We start from the raw sequence: 19,302 nt of genomic DNA, 5'->3' as shown, positions 1-19,302 counted from the left end.
GCTGCACCATATCTATAAGGTTTGCAGTGAAAAATAGAAAAAAAGTTGTAATCCAAAAGTAAAATGATCAGTTAAAGGGGAAAAAAAAGCTCACAGAAACTACAAGTTTCGTTTTAAAAAAAAGTCACTTGAGGCAGAAATCTCAGATTCTGCATGGTATGAGAAATGGGGGCTTCGCTGCTTCTCAGTTGGTCTCGAAAACCTGGTCGTTTTGGCTCAATCAAAACGCGTAAAAATGTGCCGGACATTGGGCATTGTTAAGGAAGGCCTTACCACTCCAAACAAGCAAAAAACCAAATCTCGACATTTTTAAAACTTTTATTCTACCCTGTGTCCTTAACGCAACCCACCGATAACATCACTACACAGTCTAACAACACAATATATAAAGAGAGTGTCATGCGTACTGTTATCAATTCGTATGAGTGCACAATCTCTCGCCGCTTATACGTCGTCTGACCTGTGGTAGCAGAGGAAAGGCAGTAGAATTAGGAGGCAGCACAGAACTTCGGCCTGGCCCACTATGGTCGACACCTGTGCCACTGTGACAGACAAATTCGATCAGGAAAGAGGCGGGGAAACCCATCTGTCAAGACACGCATCGCATGCACATTGCAGCAAATATTACAAAATTATACAACAAAGACAACGCGAAGACAAAACAATGAATTGAACGAAAAGCTTTGTGAAGGAATCCTCCGCCTAAATTCTTTGATTGTGACGAACACAAAACTCACAAGCTCCCTTATGCAAGTGCCTAAGAGGACTAGAAGGCGAACGCCACCAGTTATGCCTATTTTACTGTGGACTATACATTTCACGCGGACTGTCCCGTCGTGGGAGCGGCCCGCCGTGTGCTAAGGCACACGCCTCCGGACTTTGTTAATAAAGTTCTTCCAATCCAATCCAACGTCGCTTCTTTATTTCATAGCCACACAAACACCGCAAAGATGAAATGAACGCGTAGCTCACGCGCCACAAGGCGCGCGGGAAGTTATCTGACACTTTGTACCACAAGGTCGCTGAAGGTCACATTAGCATCAGACATACAATGCTTCCGACTTAATAACGGAAGCAGACACACACACATAGTAGAAACGAAAAGTGCAATGACGTATTTGAAAGGGACATCGCTGTGACGATAACTAATTCCCACTGCCGACGATGGGCCACTGCTATCGAGAAAGAGACAAAGTTCAGAAGATCGCGAAGTAAGTACACAGTCACTGAATGGGGATCGCAAAGCGAGTATATTCGTATCCGTTCCTGAAGAATTTCGTTCCGAAACAGGTGCGTCGAACAAACAGGGTATGAAATGTGTGTATTTTTTAGTTTAATAACAGAAATCCAAGAAAAGGTAATACATCGTCTCTAGAGCATGAAGAACAGCCAGCGCAGTGTTGCCACTGACTTTCGACTAAATGCCGCGAAACGACGAGCGAAAATTCGCCCGCTTCATAATCCATGGGAGCGGTTGGTGCTGCTTCTCCGACTAGCCGCAAGATGTGCGTTGCGGCGCAAGGTTGAATGAATGAAGCGCTCATGATGTCCTTCCCAGTCCGCTTGTTTTAAAGGTAAAAGTGTGGTAAACCTTGGGCGAAAATGGTGAAAGCGTTGTTTGTAGAAAGTTTTTCGTAGCCTTATATGAATTAAACGGACTAAATAGTTTATTGAAGATAACGCGACAGACGTCTTACAGGAACCAATCATACCTTTTCAGTGTGAGCTCATATGATACCAGACGCCACCGACTCTTCCCTATAGTCACTTATATCTACACGCGTCAATCCGATGCGTTATAAATGAACTGGTAGACAATGTGAAATCCTGTATAGCAATTGTTTTCATTCGACACGCTCACCGAGAGCAGTGGAAAATGCCTGAATAAAGAATTTTTATTGCACGAGCAGTCGTGTATCCGCCTCTCTTCGCTGTTCCAAAACACTTTTTACGAGCCGAATTAGGGTGTACTGCAACAGTGAATAAGTCGCCAAGCTATTCAGAACAGTTAGAGCTTTGGCGGAAAAAATGGTCGGAACACGCGGCCAACCCCTTCAAGGGGCTAATCAGTCGTCTAGCCCCTTCAGAAGCGGAACTCTAGAGAAGCTTAAATCACTTAAAGCCATAAACTCATAGTCAAGCACCGCCGCCTCGCGGCACGCAAAACAATCCACTGACTTACATTTTGCTAGAATGTCGCTAAGGGAGGCTCCAGTACCTCCTGCATCTAGAGGAATTGAGGAGATACACACGAGTTACAGGACGGACATACCGAATGTCACGTAACGTGCACTTTCTACTCGTCGGTCTAAAACCGAGAAAAATACAGAGAATGTTGCCGCTCATTCGTTGGGAAGACACTGAGCTTAGGATGCATAACTGAGCGGAGATCTAAGCCGAAGATCGCGAAAAATTCGCCATGTCACCATTCATAATATTAGGTCGCCACGGGCCCCTCAAATTCGCCAATTTGATGAAAAGTAGCCACCATTAGCAACCCTGAGCCAGTGAAACCACGGGACACGAGAAAGAAGGCAGACGCACACAACGCTGGAACTAACAGCTGTGCCTTTTTTGAAGAAAGTATTCAACCAGGAAACCTAACAGCGCACGTGCAATACATCAGTATCGCCTGCCACGTCCCCAAGTGAAAGAAAGAATAAACATGATCTTTTAGATGCGAAGTATCTTAAGGCCGAGCTCAATCCGGTGGTGGTGGTGTGCGGCGTGACCACCCTTACTGCCCATGCGCATACCCTCTCCACACACCTCCTCTCCACTCACCCTCTCTCCTTCCCATCTCCACTTTCCCTCTCTCATACCCCTTTCCCTCCTCCTTTCCACTCTTCCTCTGAAACACGGGCTAGACATGCCGAAATTCTCCTGCGCAACGCCGCGATGAGCTCGAGCGCATGCGCGTCCCCTCTCCTTCTCTCTCCTCTCCTACGCTGCCCCCCTCTCGCCCGTCTGTCGACCGCGTTCCCCGCTCGCCCTGTGAGAATTAACGGCCAGGCTAGATGGAAGATACGACGCGCGTAGCGTCCCTCTTCGCGCTCCACGACGCGAGGTCGGTAGCATGCCCAACGAACGCCAACGGAACGCGATCGTGCAAGTGCTCCGGCTTCGCATCGCCTCATGGTCCCCTTTAGCGGGAGATGGTGTAATTTTGTGTCATCGTTGCAAAATATGTCATTCTTTCTGTTCGTCAACTAACATGAACCAAGTAGCTCAGATATCGACTGTTCTGCTCTCTAGAGCACCTCACGCAAAAATTGTGCATTGCACTGAAAACCTACTTCATGAAATTAGTACCGAGTAAACATCATCTTCCGTGCCAATTTGGTTATAAATATTCATGACTTGAGTATTCGATTGAGTTGAAACTTCAATCGTAAGTTCGGCCTAGCGTGCAAAACACATATGCGAAATAGTTAACGCACACATGATCATTATCTGCAGGAGTTCTGTATTGTACGCAACGGCGCTTGCAATTGCGTCTGTCCTGTCTTTTATTTACGCTACATGAAAACTTTCTGAAAATGCGTCACCAGCAAGCCCGCATTGCATCCTTCGTGTGCAATCGAGTGGCGAGATAAAGTGATATGTATTAAGCCGGTGAACGCTCCTTTCGCGTCTCGTGATTAGTTGTCTATGACGCTGCAGTGAATTCTCGGAATATATGTAGCTTAGAACGCTTGTAGACGTCACGTCTATATCGATCTAGAATAAGGGCTGTTCAGTCATTTAAATCAGGCAGCATTTCTCTACTCCGTCCGCCAGTGTAAAATAAAGACTTATATATCATATAGTGGCCATTCTAGAGCATAATACAATGGTAACATTAAGTGACGCAACTACTTGAAGTATGTCACATTGCGAAGCAATCAGCATAGATGTATATAGCATGCACACTAACAACAAAAAATTAGCAGTTCCATGTACGAATACAACCGATGAGCGAAGCTCCTCAGAAGTCGGACGCGAACGACTATGCGCCTGATCTCGCTGCTGGCTTTCATGAAGGCGGTAGTGTGGGGAGCGGGTGGGGAGGGCGTATGCTGCGCTTGGTGGCGGGAACGACTGAGCGCGTGACGTGAGTGTGCGGTGCGCGCAGCGCAGGGAGACAGGAGGGAGAAAAAAAAAGGAGGGAGAGGGGTGCGAGCGGTGATGCGGCGGGGACCTTCCACGACTGCGACGGAACGCCGCGAGCGGCGTTCGGCGTGCGCAGCGTTTCATAGTTTTTTTGTTTTTTTTGCGCCGGCACCGGGCGCGGAGACCGCCTGCTACTGGCTTCGACAAAGCGCCCGTAGTGCGCTATACTCGGCAACAACTTATCTTGGCATTGGAGCGAAGGCTACGGAGGCGGGGCATCCGCATATTTGTGTTACTACGCAAGTAGTTTGGCATCTTGCAGCCGATTTCAGTTCCAGTCTCGGTTTCGCTTGCTCGTATCGCTAGAACGTTTAGCAGCACGTATACATGCAGAATGGGACCATGGTGAAATTGTGATTAGTGTGCGTAGATGCACCTACCTACTGTACTGTATATTGTCACGGGTCTGTCACATTGACGAATGCAGCAGTGGGCGTGTCGAAGATAAAACTCTTTATTTGGCCGAACTTGTGGGCGGGAAACGAGTCAGTCAGAGCGTCGTCCGTCAATAATTTTGACAAGTGCTAAAGCGTGTCGGCTTTTATACATTATCTATCGAATGTTCCAGAGTTATCGCTGGTGGCCACGTAATCTCTAGACTATTCGCGTACCGCGCGCAATCTTAACAGAAAGGAGTAAAACAATCGTGACGCTTCTGGAACATCGCATCGCGGTCTGCGCGAAGCATTCCAAACAGCCTTTGCGGGTGAAGCCCGAAGACAGCAAAATAAGACGCTGCCAAGCGCACACCGCAGCCTGAATACGGTGTTTGCTCAAGTGTAACGCGATCACGATTGTAACGCGGGGGGCGACTTTAGTAGCAAAAGCTTGGAGAAAAAGCTCGCATTGCATTCGAATAAATACGGAATGCAAGTACCATGATGCCGCTGAATTGGGTTTAGGCTTAAAGAGCGCTCACGCGTAATTAAAAAGAGACTGACGCAGATTATTTTATCAAGTGCTGCTGGTCACACACCTTCACAGACCGTAACGGCCACCGATGTTTTTCGATCTGTATATGCAGTATGTAACAGGTATTGTCCACAATACCGATTGTCACTCGGTATAACACGAAAGTGAAACGTTTCACAGACGTTGTTGAGCGTTTGTTGCGCATTCTTTCGCCCCAAGGGCGAAGTAATGAATGCTGCAGCAACAAATTGTAATGTCACGCGAAGAACGGCTAGCAGCTCGAAACTTGCACCGCGCTGCTCAAACAGAAAGGACGCACGGAACGAACATACACAGGATGAGAGCGAACTAACTGTCACATTTTAACTTACTTCTGCGTGAGCACCGCGCTCCTTTCGCAAAAGCGGCCGCTGCAGTGAGCCAAGTGACCTTCGTGCTCTCAACGCGAGAAGTACAAACCACCGCGATCACGAGATAAGCGGACGCACGAGCGACCACGCCCTTTAGACGCGCGCGCTCGTCGCAACGGCGACGTCCTTTAAGGGAGGAAATAAAAAGTCATTTTTTTTCGTAATTTGAAATCAGCGGTCTTTTCTGAACAAGGATCAGTCAATTGTTTGTTCCAGCGCGACTTCTTTTTGTCTAAAAATGACATATTTCGAAACCTCTGCCGCGGCCTACCGCGCCCCCCTTCCTTACGCTTCGCCGAATGCACACGTAAGCGGCTAAAAACGCGCCGAAATGAAGGGGACGAATTTTTTTACAAGTTTAGTGGGAATGAGATTTGGTCTGACAACAAGTGCTTCATCAGCCGAGTCCATGTCTAGCCGCAGCCGAAAACATTTTGCGCGCGTTCGTTGTAGAGTTCTCTGTTTTCGGTTTTCAACCTGCGATGCCAAGATCGAAGAAGGTGTTTAGGAAACGTCGCTTCTGCGGCAATCACATATTTCCACATGGCATCAACGGATACCAAGCCATCCCACGGCCTTTGCCCGAAGGACGCCGACACCTAGTGCAAATTCAACAAAGCCCAGTTTAGTGGTGAACCATACGTTCACAAAGAACACCTTCCAGCGTCTGTTCTTGAGGTTGTTACACCAATTATCAGCAACTTGCTAATCCCGAATTGTTGCTAAATGCCTCCATGGGAAAACTCAAAACCACAACGAGTCGTCCAACAACGTCGTGGGGGTGCGCGCTCAAGAAAACGTGTTTTACGGACGCCAAACGTTGAAAATATGCACTCTTGATGGTGTGCTCACTTTTATTGATGGAAATATAGCCCGTGTGAATGTGTGAACTCCTTTGGAATTTCGTCACGGCGCTACACAGTGCAGGGCCGACGCACCCTTGACATGCGCCGACAGTGCTTCGCGGACAGGGGTGCACAGCAAGCGACAAAGGGGGCTCGCCAGGCAAGACGCCTCAGCACAAAAAGAAAAATTGATATTGGTGTTAAATATCTGGCTGGTCCCTATGAAAGGGTCGTTCAATGTGCGGTTATTCTATGGTAATCTTGAAATAAAGCACATTTTCTAAACGCGACTATGTCAAAACATGCTTTTTTGTACTTTTGTTCCTCTATCTCAGCAACCGCTGTATATAGGAACATAGATTTCGGCCAGCATTTAGAGTACGTGCTAGGGAATATACTGAAGCATAATTATTCTTGTGTGAGCAAGCGCTCTTCTTCAACACGGCATCTAATACCTATTACAAAGTGCTAATGGTGTACGTGAAGTAGAAAATTTACAAAAAAAAGAGCATTAAAATTTTCAGTGCTAAATCTGCTTCAGTAAGAAGAAGAAAGGTTTATCATCACAATGATAGTAAAAGAATGCAATAAAGCGTGTACTCGCCTACATGTTTTAATCGTAACAAAGCTCGCATGCGACTGGTGAGGAACTACTGTTGGAGTATTTGAAAGCTATAAACCTTGTAAGGTGATTTGTGATGTGTGACGCTCATAATGGCGTGTTGCCTGCTGATATGGGGGTAGGAAGAGTTACATGTGAGAGTAGGAAGAGTAACACGTGAACTACGCGGGATAGTTCATAGGCCACTGGCACGTGCACTGTTGCGTCCCGGTGTGCGCGATTTCTTGGTAGCAGGCTCCCGCTTTACTTATAGAGCCCAGCACTTAGACGCCCGTTCCTGCGTTGAGCGGCGTCGCAGTCACCGTCGATGGCGTAACCAAGAGACCTGAAAAAGGAACCAATAGACACGAAAAAATAAAATAAGAAAAAAATACCCAGAATCGAGTGGGATTTTAACTCGGTTCCTCTGCGTGGAGTCGAGTATTTTATCAGAGAGCCATGCTGCTATTTTAACGCGATAGCGTTAGAGAGCTCGTGTCGCAGAAATTCCGGTGTCGGCGTCGGCTCCGTTGGTTGTGAGCGAAAAATCGTCCGTGACCGAAAAATCGAGAAAGAAGCAAATAAAATAAGATCTTCGGTCCCATTGAGGATCGAACCCGGGCCGTGCGCGTGGCAAGCAAGCGTTTTACCACAAAGCCACGATGTTACTTGCAGTTGCTGCGGAAAAAAACACTACATAAATGCCATGTAGTGAAAGGAGTCTCCTTAACGCATTTTGTTCGGCAGGTGTGACGACGAAAACGAGCCCATTCGGCGATTTGTAGGTGCATTCGCGAGGCCACCAAACTGCGTCGAAAAAGGCCGGGATAGTGCAGCCAGGCCCGAGGCATGATGGCAGTTTGGCGTCCGGGCCATGGGGCGTCGCTACCGTCGAAACGATTGCAGCGAACCTGGTACGGGCGGGAAGTGAAGGCCTCAGTAAGCCTAATTAAAATAAAATAACGCGGCCACGGTAGTACACAGTAGTAAATAAAAACGTGCTTTTGCATTAAACTATAACCAGCCACGAGTATTACAAGGCAAAGTTTTAAAGAAGTTTTGTAAACATGACTGTGCGTGGCTCTGCTAGGTACCGCCGCCATCACGCCTGCGCAGCGCACAAGCAGACGACGCGCGAGCACGAGAGCGCATAGAAACGCAAACTTTACCACCGCAGCGAGGAGCAGCGATGTCGCACCTTTATTGCGGCGTGAAGTGGTGCAATTCCTCGGGGAATGAAGGCGAACACTTCTTCAGAATCCCTGCTGACCACAGGTATTTATACGTTCACTATTATATATTTCCCAAGATGTTCGCAAAGTTTTGATTTGACTGTCGTTGACCGTTATGATTTGAAACTGCTGAATGAACAGCGAATTTTCTTGCTGCCATTCGTTGCTGCAGCTATCTGTTTGAGAAATGGTTACGATAGTAAGTTAAAATTAGTGGGCGGGCTGCAGTTTGTGGCTCGACGCGGCGTCACCTCTCAAAAGCGGAGCTGTTCGCTAGTTATGGTTGCTCACGTTAGTATATATGTGCGTGCCTCAGTGCCTGACGTTATCTCTACTATCTCATGAAAGCTAACCAATTCGGATTACCGTGTCATGCAATCATGTCTTCAGGGTGTTTTGTTACGTGTTACTTTAACTTATGCGTGCTAGTAACATTAACGGAGTGGGATAGTTGTTGTGCTCGCTGCAGCTGTTTTTTTAAGCGCTTTAATGCGTGCGTATACATCACGTTCGTGTAGTTTATGGGTGGTGCTCGCAGCCGACGAAAGTATCGCTCGCAAAGTTATTGCGGAGGCCCCAGTAGCGAACTCGGGACACTGCCCTCAGATTCGAATGTGTGCTGCGGTGTTGCACAAGTGAAAACCACCGCGTTCCTCATCTGTGTGTCTGTTTACACACCGACCGCCTGCTCGGATTTTTGTCGCCGTAAATTGTCCTCATTCCTTCCCTTCGGCGTACCTTGCCGCGCTGCTCGACGGGGGACCTTGAACCAAGCGTGATACCTACCTGCCCCTTTTCGCTCTCGGGAAGCTCCCGGAAACAGTTTCGCTTATCTCTTCATTACCCCCTCGTGATGCTTCCAACGGGCGAAGGCATGGCCAAGCTCGGTTTTGGATGTTCATGAAACCGGCCGCGCTTATCGCGCGGGGCCACTTTTTTTTTCCTCTCTAATCTGGACCCATCCCCACCGCCACCCTTTCACTTTTGTATACATAGTTTTCACGGACGTCACGCGACGTCACCACAGCCACTTCCGCTTTGCTCAGCCGCCATGTTCGGGAGCCTTTCGAGACGCGGCTAACCCGGCTACCGTGTTGCGGCAGCTGGCGCGCGCATTTTCCTGTGTTATACTTAGCGCCACAGCCATGACGATTTGTGCGATGTTCGGCTGTCGTAGCAGAAGCAAGACTTTTGCGAAACCGACCCACAGAGAATCAGGCACCGGCATGTTTTGTTTGCCGAAGGTTATCAAGCAGTGCGAGAGAACGCGGGCTCTCTCAGAAAGGCGCTGGGGCGTTCGGCTGGCCCGCATAAATAGGAAAGTCTTGAAGAACTTGGACAGCATTCGCATCTGTGGTCGCCACTTTATTACAGAATGGCAGTAGGCCGCTAGTAGCAGATCTGCGCTAGTACAAATGTGCCACCAGAAGGTAGTAATTTGGTAGTTGAACTCTCGACGAGCTTTTCTTTTTCATGAACAAAAAAAAAGTGTTTAGGATATCTCCGCTGGCATTTCTGCTAAAGCAACCAATTTAAGCTTGTTTCAGATGTTCACACTTGCACATTGTTAGATGCTCGCCTCTTTTTTTGTTTTTGAAGCTCTCGCTTAAGAAGGAAGGCACTTTTGTGCACGCCTTGCGAGTTTACGGTAAAACTGGCGTGAGCAGTGAGTACGACATACTTTTACGAAGATAAAAAGAAAAAGAAGTCCGCTATTTTTTGTTTTTTTCGTGCGTAAGCATATCAGGCCCGTCGCCAGAATTTTTTTTCTCGGGGGGGAGCGGGGCACTTGCTGAAGGCCTTGAAAAACACCCATTTTTATTATTATTTTTTCGGTAAAATACTTACAACCATCCAAATTTCGGGGGGAGGGGTCCCCTGCGCCCTGGCTAGGGGCCTGAAGCGCGCACAAACTCGCAAGAAGCGCCTTGGGCTGCTGTTTACACACTCGCCTCGACCAACACGACGACACGTTGTGACGGCAACTTCTTCGCTGCAATGTTCTTCACGAACCCACTCATCAAATAATTGTGCGCATCTAAGTGACTTGTAAGACTTCCTTTGCTGCAACGAAATGTAGCTGGTTGACAGTACCAGGTAATTTATAATATCTACATGCGTTGCTGGTGGCAGTACCTCGGCATCCGTGGTCGCGTCTCTTCCTATGCGCAGCTTATACGGGTCCACAGCGCTGCACATGGCAATTTTCGCTTCATAACGCACTCTGGTGGGTCCTGCGAGCTCTTCGAAGTAACCGGGACAAAATTCCATTTCGTGCACAAGTGTCGCCTGCGAAAATGCCGCCGGAACGTGCGCTGACGCAACCGCACGCTGGCTTTGCGGCCACGGCGTGTGCTCGTAGGCGCCCGGTGATGGCGGCGACTGCCCAACAAAAGTCCCGCACGCCGGATATGACGTCACGTGAAAACTATCTATTTTTTTTTCAATGCGCTGTTTGCACTTAGCATTTACGCACCATAATTCCTTATAAGATTACAATATCGTTTCGACTCGCAAAAGCAGTGGAAAAACAAGAACTCGATCGAGTTGTGTTTCATATATCAAGTTTTATTTCAGAGAATATTATCGGGATATATGTAATTATCTGTAATTATAAGTTAGTGGAGATTAAAAACAAGCAGATTTATTAAGCTTAGTGCCATGCCTTTAAAAGCTTGCAAGTGTATTTACTCTACCAGCTGTTTTTTCACCGTAGGGTGACTAAGTTCGAGTACTTTAATTGCAGACAACCAGTTTACTGCAAGCGAGTTGCCGTCCCTGCTGCTGAGACTGCCCCCCTAGTGTGGAAGGTAGGTGTACCGAACAAGGATCTGTTTCACCTTTCTGCTTGGAATGAAAGGGTACAGAATATTTGGTTGGTGGTGCCACTGTAATACTGCACGAATAGCTTGCAAAAAATAAAAACAAAGAGCGGTACTATTTTGTATTCTACACCTGCACACTCGAGCAGATTGTTCTCTGAAATTAGAACAGTAGGTAGAAATGCCACAGCTGTTTTTCAATTACCAGTGCTATGAGAACAATTGCTGTACGTAAACCTTAAATGCAGGAAATGTACTCTAGGGGAAAAAAATGTTGTTAGCTTGCACTCATAGAGTAGCATTTTGCATGCTTTCCAGTAAGAATGTCTGAGTGCACTGTTTACATGGTATGGATGAACTGATAGCATGCTGCACAAACGCAAAATGAAGAAACAGGGAGATAGAGCAGCGAAAATGGCTTTTGGCATCTCACAGTATAGTTTGCACTCTGTCCTGTTTCCGTCCTTACTCCTCTAGTGTTTGTGGAGCTCGGTATGAGTTCACAACAAACCAACCTCCCTGCAAGAAAACTTTGTTGCGTGGTATAGATATCTTTTCTTTTTCTACATCAATGCATAGACTCAGTGCTTTCTTTGTTGAGCTCATTCCATAGAGATGAAAACACTGAGTAGTTTTCCTCAGGCACATGTGAAAATTGCTCCATAAGTCTGTTGCTCAGTATTCACACGTGCAATGCAAAGTGAGGGTAATAAAATACCTGCTTGCCAGCCTTTTATAGCATATTTATTTCTTTTTCAACAGACGCTTCGCCAAGCACACCCACAAGAAGGCCCACACCACCGTCACAGGTTTCACCAAGTGATGGTAAGTGCAAAAAGTGAGAGAGATAATTATTGCAAAGTACACATCCTGCATCTGCATAAGGAAGTATGGACCAGTAGTCTTGATGTTTTCCTAGTAGATATGGACACCTAAGCCTGTGTAATATTGTCACAACCTATAATGTTGACAAAACCATACATATAGTTCAGGGCCTGCAACCCGTGATTTAGTTCACGCAATTATTTATATTTCAAATATAAGGTGGGTGCAGTTGGACCTACATGGTTCACACTGAAAATTGTGCTGTCCGATTTGTTGTGATGAGAGTAGCTCTGCGAGATAGGCCAGCATAATATGATGCACAATCAAGGTGTGCATTCATGTAAATGTGGCTTATGCAGCCCAGATAGCTATTTATGAGATGAATAATTCAAAATCCTCCACTTTGTAAATGTCATTGCCTCTGTTCAGCATTTCATGAAATGTTCATTTTTGCAAGGCTTTGTGATATTTCCTTAATCATGGATGATTCTTTGAAGATAAAATGCTTGGAATGTATAAATCAATTATGATTCCGGTCTCAGTCGCAGAATACACATTGCTTCCAATGAAAAATGGCATGGAAGCACATAGTGGTCCGTATATTAGTAGCCCTGCGATTGCGCCCTGATAGCTTAATCGTGATTTTTTTTCTCTACAAGACTGATGAAAGCCTATACCTTCGCATTCTTCCATGTCTTTTTTTTTCAGCTGAGCCTGGTCCGAGCGGCCTCCAATTTTCCAAGGAGGGCAGCAGCGCGAAGCAGATGCAAGAAACGCCAAAAAAGTGGACGAAGAAAACACAGCTCTGTGCACACCCTTCGCACCAAAAAGAAGATGCTAACACTTCACTCATGAAGTGAAAGGTACCGCAAGGCAGTCGGTCAGATGAAAAAAAGGGACGAGGCGAGGCGAGTAACGCAGCAGGAGGTTTTAAACAAGCTTGAACCGGATTTGTCAAAGGACCTTTTTTGAACTGCTTAAAGCACGAATCAGGCTTGGTATATTACCAAAATAAAAAAAACATTGGTCCAAATGAATGAAACAATTCACTCTCAATTCACGCTTCCTCAGAGAAATGCTTCATTTGCCACATGTGCGGACACTCAGGTGCTGGCTGGCAGACATCCCAATGACACCTGGTATCATTCCAGGTGCCATGGATGCAATAGAATCAATCATTAAAGCTTGGCTTCTGCAAGACAAAGCATGCTGTCTTTTATTCGATTAAATAGCCTTGAAAAGACATTTGATGTACGATCAATCAAAAGATATAGTGATTGGCTACACATATGATGGAAACACAAGGACTTCTCGTGTGGCAAATGCAGCCATTCTAATGGCTGTGTCTGGCATATCGAGAATTTGGATGCAGCCAGTAGCCTTTGCAGTGTCCCGCAATGCAACGTCAGCTCTTGCAATGCACAAGCTGCTATTAGATGTAATTATGCAGCTTGAAAAAAAAGATCTTTTGGTAGAAGTGGTCATCTATGATCAAGGGTCAAACAATGTCAGCCTGTCAAGAATGCTGATCCATTCTCTTCATGAACCATGTTTTACTGTCAACAACTGCAAACTATACTTCATGTTTGACATCCCACACCTGATAAAATGCACGCGGAATAATTTGAGAAAACACAAGCTCACGATTGGCTCCGAGGTTGTTGACTGGGCGTACATTGAAACCTTTTACAAAAATACTCGCAAATCACGCCTCTAACACACCAACTGAACATCTAAAAAAGAAAGATTGCCAAGGAAGCTCAAAGAGCAACATATCTACAAGATGCCCTTTGCTGACACACGGCCGCTGGATAAAAAGTGCGCTTTTTCATCCAGCGGCCGTGGCTGACATAAGAGTGAAGTATGCCACACAAGTATTCAATGAATCTGTCTCTGTGGCACTCCTCACTCTCATTGCCATTCAAGAGCTTCCTCTTGATGCTAAATTTACAGCTCTGTTGACAGAAAGAATGGATAAGATTTTTGACAGCCAGAACAGTTCGACCCTAAAAAATCAGGACGATAAGTTGCGGTATGCAATGATTGATGGGTCGGAACACCGTGCTTCCCTTGAGTCATGCATCAGTTGGATTGCCCAATGGCACTTTGGTAGTCCTCGGGACAAGCAGCCGCGCACTGTTAAAGGTTGGCAGATTACAATCAAAGCCTTGTTGTTGCTGTGGACTGATTTAAAAGAGGACTTTGATTTCACTCATCTTTTCACACGTTGGTTGCAGCAAGATCCCCTAGAAAACTTTTTGGAATCATTTGTCAAAAATATGGCTGCAATGAGACACCAAATGTGTACCAATTCGTGGCGGATCTAAAACATATTTGGATTGGCAAGCTCTTCAAGCTTTCTCAAGGAAACTGTGAGGTGACAACAATTGCTTTCCTCAACAACTTGGAGAGTGCATCTGCATTGTTGTCAACTAGCAGCACACCAACCACAAGCCACAGCACGCAGCAGGCCTCTGATTCATCTGATCTGCAGGCATCTTCACAAGATGCGACCGACATGGTGTATGAAAATGTTGTGTACCATGTCGCTGGTACTCTTGTGAACAGCTTTCTTGAACTGAGGACTAGTGAGTGCATATGTGAGAGAACACTCCGTGAAGTGGATGGTGACTATCTCCATGGACGACACCAATTCTTTACACTACTCAAGGAAAGTGGTGTACCCGAGAAACTCCTCGGTTTCATTGCAGTAACCTCTGAATCATGTCTGAATTACATAAAGGAATTAGATTCGGCCTTCAGACGTGAAATCAACTATTGTGCACATTTTTCCAACGTGTGCAAAAATCTGGTGGAAAGGATGCCAATCCGGCAAGCTATTTTCTGTTCAGTTGGCTGCACTGAGAAATTTCTTAAAATATTCTGCCGCACAAGGCTACATTGGCACATTACATTTGTAAACAAAAACACACAAGAAGCAAAGTCAAGGCACAGTGCTGCTGCCAGCAAAAATGTAAAGTAGCAGGCTAAATTTATCCTGTGCCTTTCTAGAACATGATTATATAAATTGGATTTCTAGTGCAGCCTTCTGCACCCATTTCCTATCCATTTTTTAGATGTGTTACACTATTTCTTTTTTTATTGTATATGTACGTATTTTTATGTATATATGTATATTTTATGTAGGTATATATTTATATATGTGTATTTATAATTCTGCTGTGGTTGTATGTAATGCATTGACTACTTTCGCTCCTGCTGCGTTACTTTTGTATTATACAAGTTTAACCGACTAACTTTTTTTTGAAGCCTTGTGTGCCCCTATCAGCATGAGTATTACAACCAGAGGTTCTGGATTGCTTTAGTATTGGGAAATGCCAACACTTCCCAAAATGCACTGGAAAACCCTGCTCGTTCTGCTTTCTTTCTGTTTGCTTGACATGGTTTGGAAGGCAATCAAACATCCAGCCTCCCAAAAAATGCCAAAATTTATATAATACTGACGACTCGTTTTACACTGAAGCAGTCTTTACAAACAGTAACAGTGTGATTAATTCACAATGAACGTTTGAACGTTGCAAAAATAGGTTGATTAATAAAAAATGTGGAGGTTTTATGTCCAAAAACCATGATACGAATATGAGGCATGCAGTAGTGGAGCACTTCAGATATTTTGAGCACCTGGCGTTTTTTTAACGTGCACCTAAATCTAGGCAGATGGGCCTCAAGCATATTGCATCCATTGATATGCAGCCGGGATTCAATCCCACTACGTTCGTGCCAGCAGTTGAGCACCGTAACCACTAGACCACTGCGACGGGCCACGAAGTTTGAAGCATGCATGAATTCAGGTGCTCACCAAGTCCAAAAGATTTTCAGCACCCAGGGGCTCTGTCACTTTTCAATTACAAACCTCTGGTCATGACTGTTGTGCCACTGCAAAGAACTGATGGTGTCAGCGATTCACAGGCATAAAAGATACATTGATGAAGTGCTCAGCTCTGTGAGGATTCCAGAGGGGTTTGTGCAGAAGCTGCGACTCGGTTGACATGCATGTTAGTTTGAAATAGAAGCATGCATCCATACTCACTGAAACTATTCACAACGTACTGTTTGTGTAGAGCAACTGTGTTTCTTGTTTAACTAAACTCTGCAAACTCCGACATTCCACTTCCTGAACCAACGAATGACAAGCGATGCAGTTCTAGTTAGTGACACATTATGATGAAACTGTGCAGCGTTCCCCATCTGCAATTTAAGTACTGCTCAGAAAATCTTCTGACATTGTGATGGATCCAACATGACACCTGGTAGAAAAGTAATAGGGAAGCTGCGTTCAACTTTGCACTTTACTCTACTTATTTCTTTGATAAGATGCTTATCTTCGTGTATATTTCATGTTACCTTGAGTATTTCGCACCACTTCCAACTTAACTAATGACCCGTGATCATTCCTGTTGTTCACCAGTCACAACCACAATGTTTCCACAAATTTCAAAGGTCACCTCTGCAACTGAGTCTAGACCATTCTTCGTTGCGTTTTTCTCCCTTTATTACTTGAAAATTAAAGCATCGCGTGTCTTGTTCACATCACGTGAGCTTGCCTGCAACACATTTACCTGGAGGAAAACATGATCAGGGATAACTGAGCCAAATGGTAGATTTGTCTCACTGCTTTTACAAAATAATATGCTGTATCTGCAGCATATTATGACATTGATATACTTATGCTCCATGGGTTCGTCTACATGAGCCAAAGGCTATGACTGTTAGGTGCACTTTCTGTGTACATATATGCAAAAGTATGTGTGTGCGTGTGTATGTGCAAAAGGCAACGACACAACGCAGGGCAATAAAAAAAAGGTACAGGAAAGGGTGTTTTTCCTATACCCCTTGTTTTCTTCAGCTTGCGTTGCGTCATTATCTTTTGCACAGTATGAACCAACCATTCGAACAACTTGTTTTGTTATGATATATTTCAATGCGCGGGATTGTTTCGCTTCATGCTGTTAGTCATAATCTATACAACTAGTATGTGTACAGTTATTTACGCTGATGTAGCACTTCTTTATATGCTTACCCTGCTTATGTGATTGTATTATGCGTTTTCGTATCCTATTTATATTGTACGCGTGCTCGATGTACGCATTCCTGTATTCAGGTTTTACCACAGCAGTATTTCGAATCTTTTTCGTTTTCTTTTGTTATTATTACCGATATTATAGCCCAAATATTGCCTAAATGTGCAGCAATTTACGTTTCCTTCAATAAAATGTCATGTGAAGAAAGTTATATGCGCTTTTTGCTTCTCGAGCGAGCGCCGAAAGCGGCTGCTATGCAGCTGCGACGGCGCCGCTCGCCACCATTCGCCATGCTACCACAGAGGCTACAACGAAGCAGAAAAACAACTACACACATTACGTACGTATATCGGCAATAAAGAGAGAAGACAGTGCAGTAGCAATTAGTGCGCAAACGCTCGAACCGACGTCGCGGCCGCGGGGCCGGCGGCACCACGAGCGAGGAAGCGACCGCATACGGGCGCGGTCATATTGGATTTTTTCCTTTCGGATTGGCTCGCCTCCAGCAGAAATCCAAAATCAAGTCAATTACCGCCCATCCCAGGAACCGCCACCGTCGCCGGATGCGGAAAAACGTCCCCATTGGCCCTATGGGTATGTCACTCCACTGGTGCAGCCATCGCCGCTAAATACACACACGAACTTTCAAACAGCTCTAAAAATGGAAAACTATGGCCATCTAGCGGCAAACATATCATGCCAACTAGATAATGTGCTGCCATCTGTGAGGCATTGTGAGAAATATGTCTCGACTTCTTATGGCATCCGAGAGGGCGGGCACGCGGCGTATATCTTGGAGGCCATGCGAGTCTTGCTTTAGATCGAAAACCTGTAGAATTCGCGCGCGTACGTGCGTGTGTTTCTGTGTGCGTGTGTGTGCAACAATACACATTAATAAGTATGCACTTAGTGGTTGAAGTGCGCACTAGGGGCCGGATTTCGCTATCGCGTTCAACTCTTAAAGGCGAAGCTTAAGGGTCCCCCAATTTTTTTCATGGTATTTATTCACCATAGATATGGCACTTGAAAGCAATTGAATACAGGTGCATACTGAAAATTGGCAGCGCAAACAAACGGGACACAGCTTACCCATACCAACTTGCCCGCCTTTCAACACTTCTGAATACAGGTGCTTGAACGACGTTTTATTATTAATAATATCTGGGATGTCTCAAAACCACGATATGACTACGAGGGACGCCGTAGTGGAGGGCTCCGGAAATTTCGACCACCTGGGGTTCTTTAACGTACACCTAAATCTAAGTACATGGGGCTCAAACATTTTCACCTCCATAGCAAATGCAGCCGCCGCGGCCGGGATTCGATCCCGCGACCTTCGAGTCAACAGTCGAGCGGCATAACCACTCGACCACCGTGGCGGGGGACGTTTTAATATTAGTCGTGCGTGTGTTTGCAAGTGTGCGTGTATATATGGACATGCCAAATTCAAAAATAGAAGTAATTTGACAGTAAAAATAATTATTTGCAGCGCCACCGCATGGCATTCAACAGAAACGTAAAGTATGGCCCCCGAAATTTTTGCGAATACGAGGCTCGAAACGATACTTAACATTTTACGTAACTTTTTGTGGTAATACGCAGCAAGTGAAGCTAGTTTTAAGAAACAAAAGAAAACCAATACGGCTGTAACAATTGAAACTGACAATAAAAACCGACCACCTACAGCTGCGATTCGAACCCGGCCCTTTATTGTGGGATGCGGACATACTACCTCTCTACCATTTTGGCGGAGCCGCGGGCAACTCTTGAACGACGACACACTGCAGGGTACCGATCGCAGCGCCACAAGGGGTTTGACCCTGTTGGGCTTCACTTTCTGTACATTGGTGCTGCGGCCGTACCGAGCACTCCCCTGTTCTGGTACACTCTATCACTGGTATCGAGACTAGGTTGGCTAGAAGGGGGAGGTGTGGTGAGCACAGCGCGTTTGTTGGTTGTTCACAGCGTACATGTAAATGTAAAGTGAGCCGCAAGTCGTCATAACTCTCATCGAACCTTTAGTGTAAACGTGCCCGATCTCACGTCGGTGATGATGTACTGGGCAGAATTCACGGAAGATTCACGGTTTACCGATGAACCTCCGCAGCTTCGCCCACTCATCATAATTCACTCCGTGGATATGCTGTGATTTTTTCCCCTTCCGCATCCCGAGTGGGTAGAGAAAATGGCCACTTTTGATGTGTGCGTCTCAAGGGCAGTATTCGAAATGAAACAAAATTAGGAGCGCTGCGTCTGCAAGTGTCGACAATGGAGAATCAGACGCTCTTAGATATTTCTTTTTCTTTTAAACTGTGGCGCGTGGAGTTACCCCCTGCGTCTCCAGCCACACGGGGGCGTCTGATGCAAGGTGTTCCCGGTGTTCTTTTTTTTTTCCTTTCACATCACGAGTGGGCACAGAAAAGGGCCACTTTGTCGTGCGTGACTCAAGGGCAGTTTTCAT

This window comes from Rhipicephalus sanguineus, chromosome 2 (assembly GCF_013339695.2).
Source record: "Rhipicephalus sanguineus isolate Rsan-2018 chromosome 2, BIME_Rsan_1.4, whole genome shotgun sequence".
NCBI classification, from domain to species: domain Eukaryota; kingdom Metazoa; phylum Arthropoda; class Arachnida; order Ixodida; family Ixodidae; genus Rhipicephalus; species Rhipicephalus sanguineus.
The sequence above is the reverse complement of the archived record's forward strand: the minus strand, read 5'-3'. Positions refer to the sequence as shown.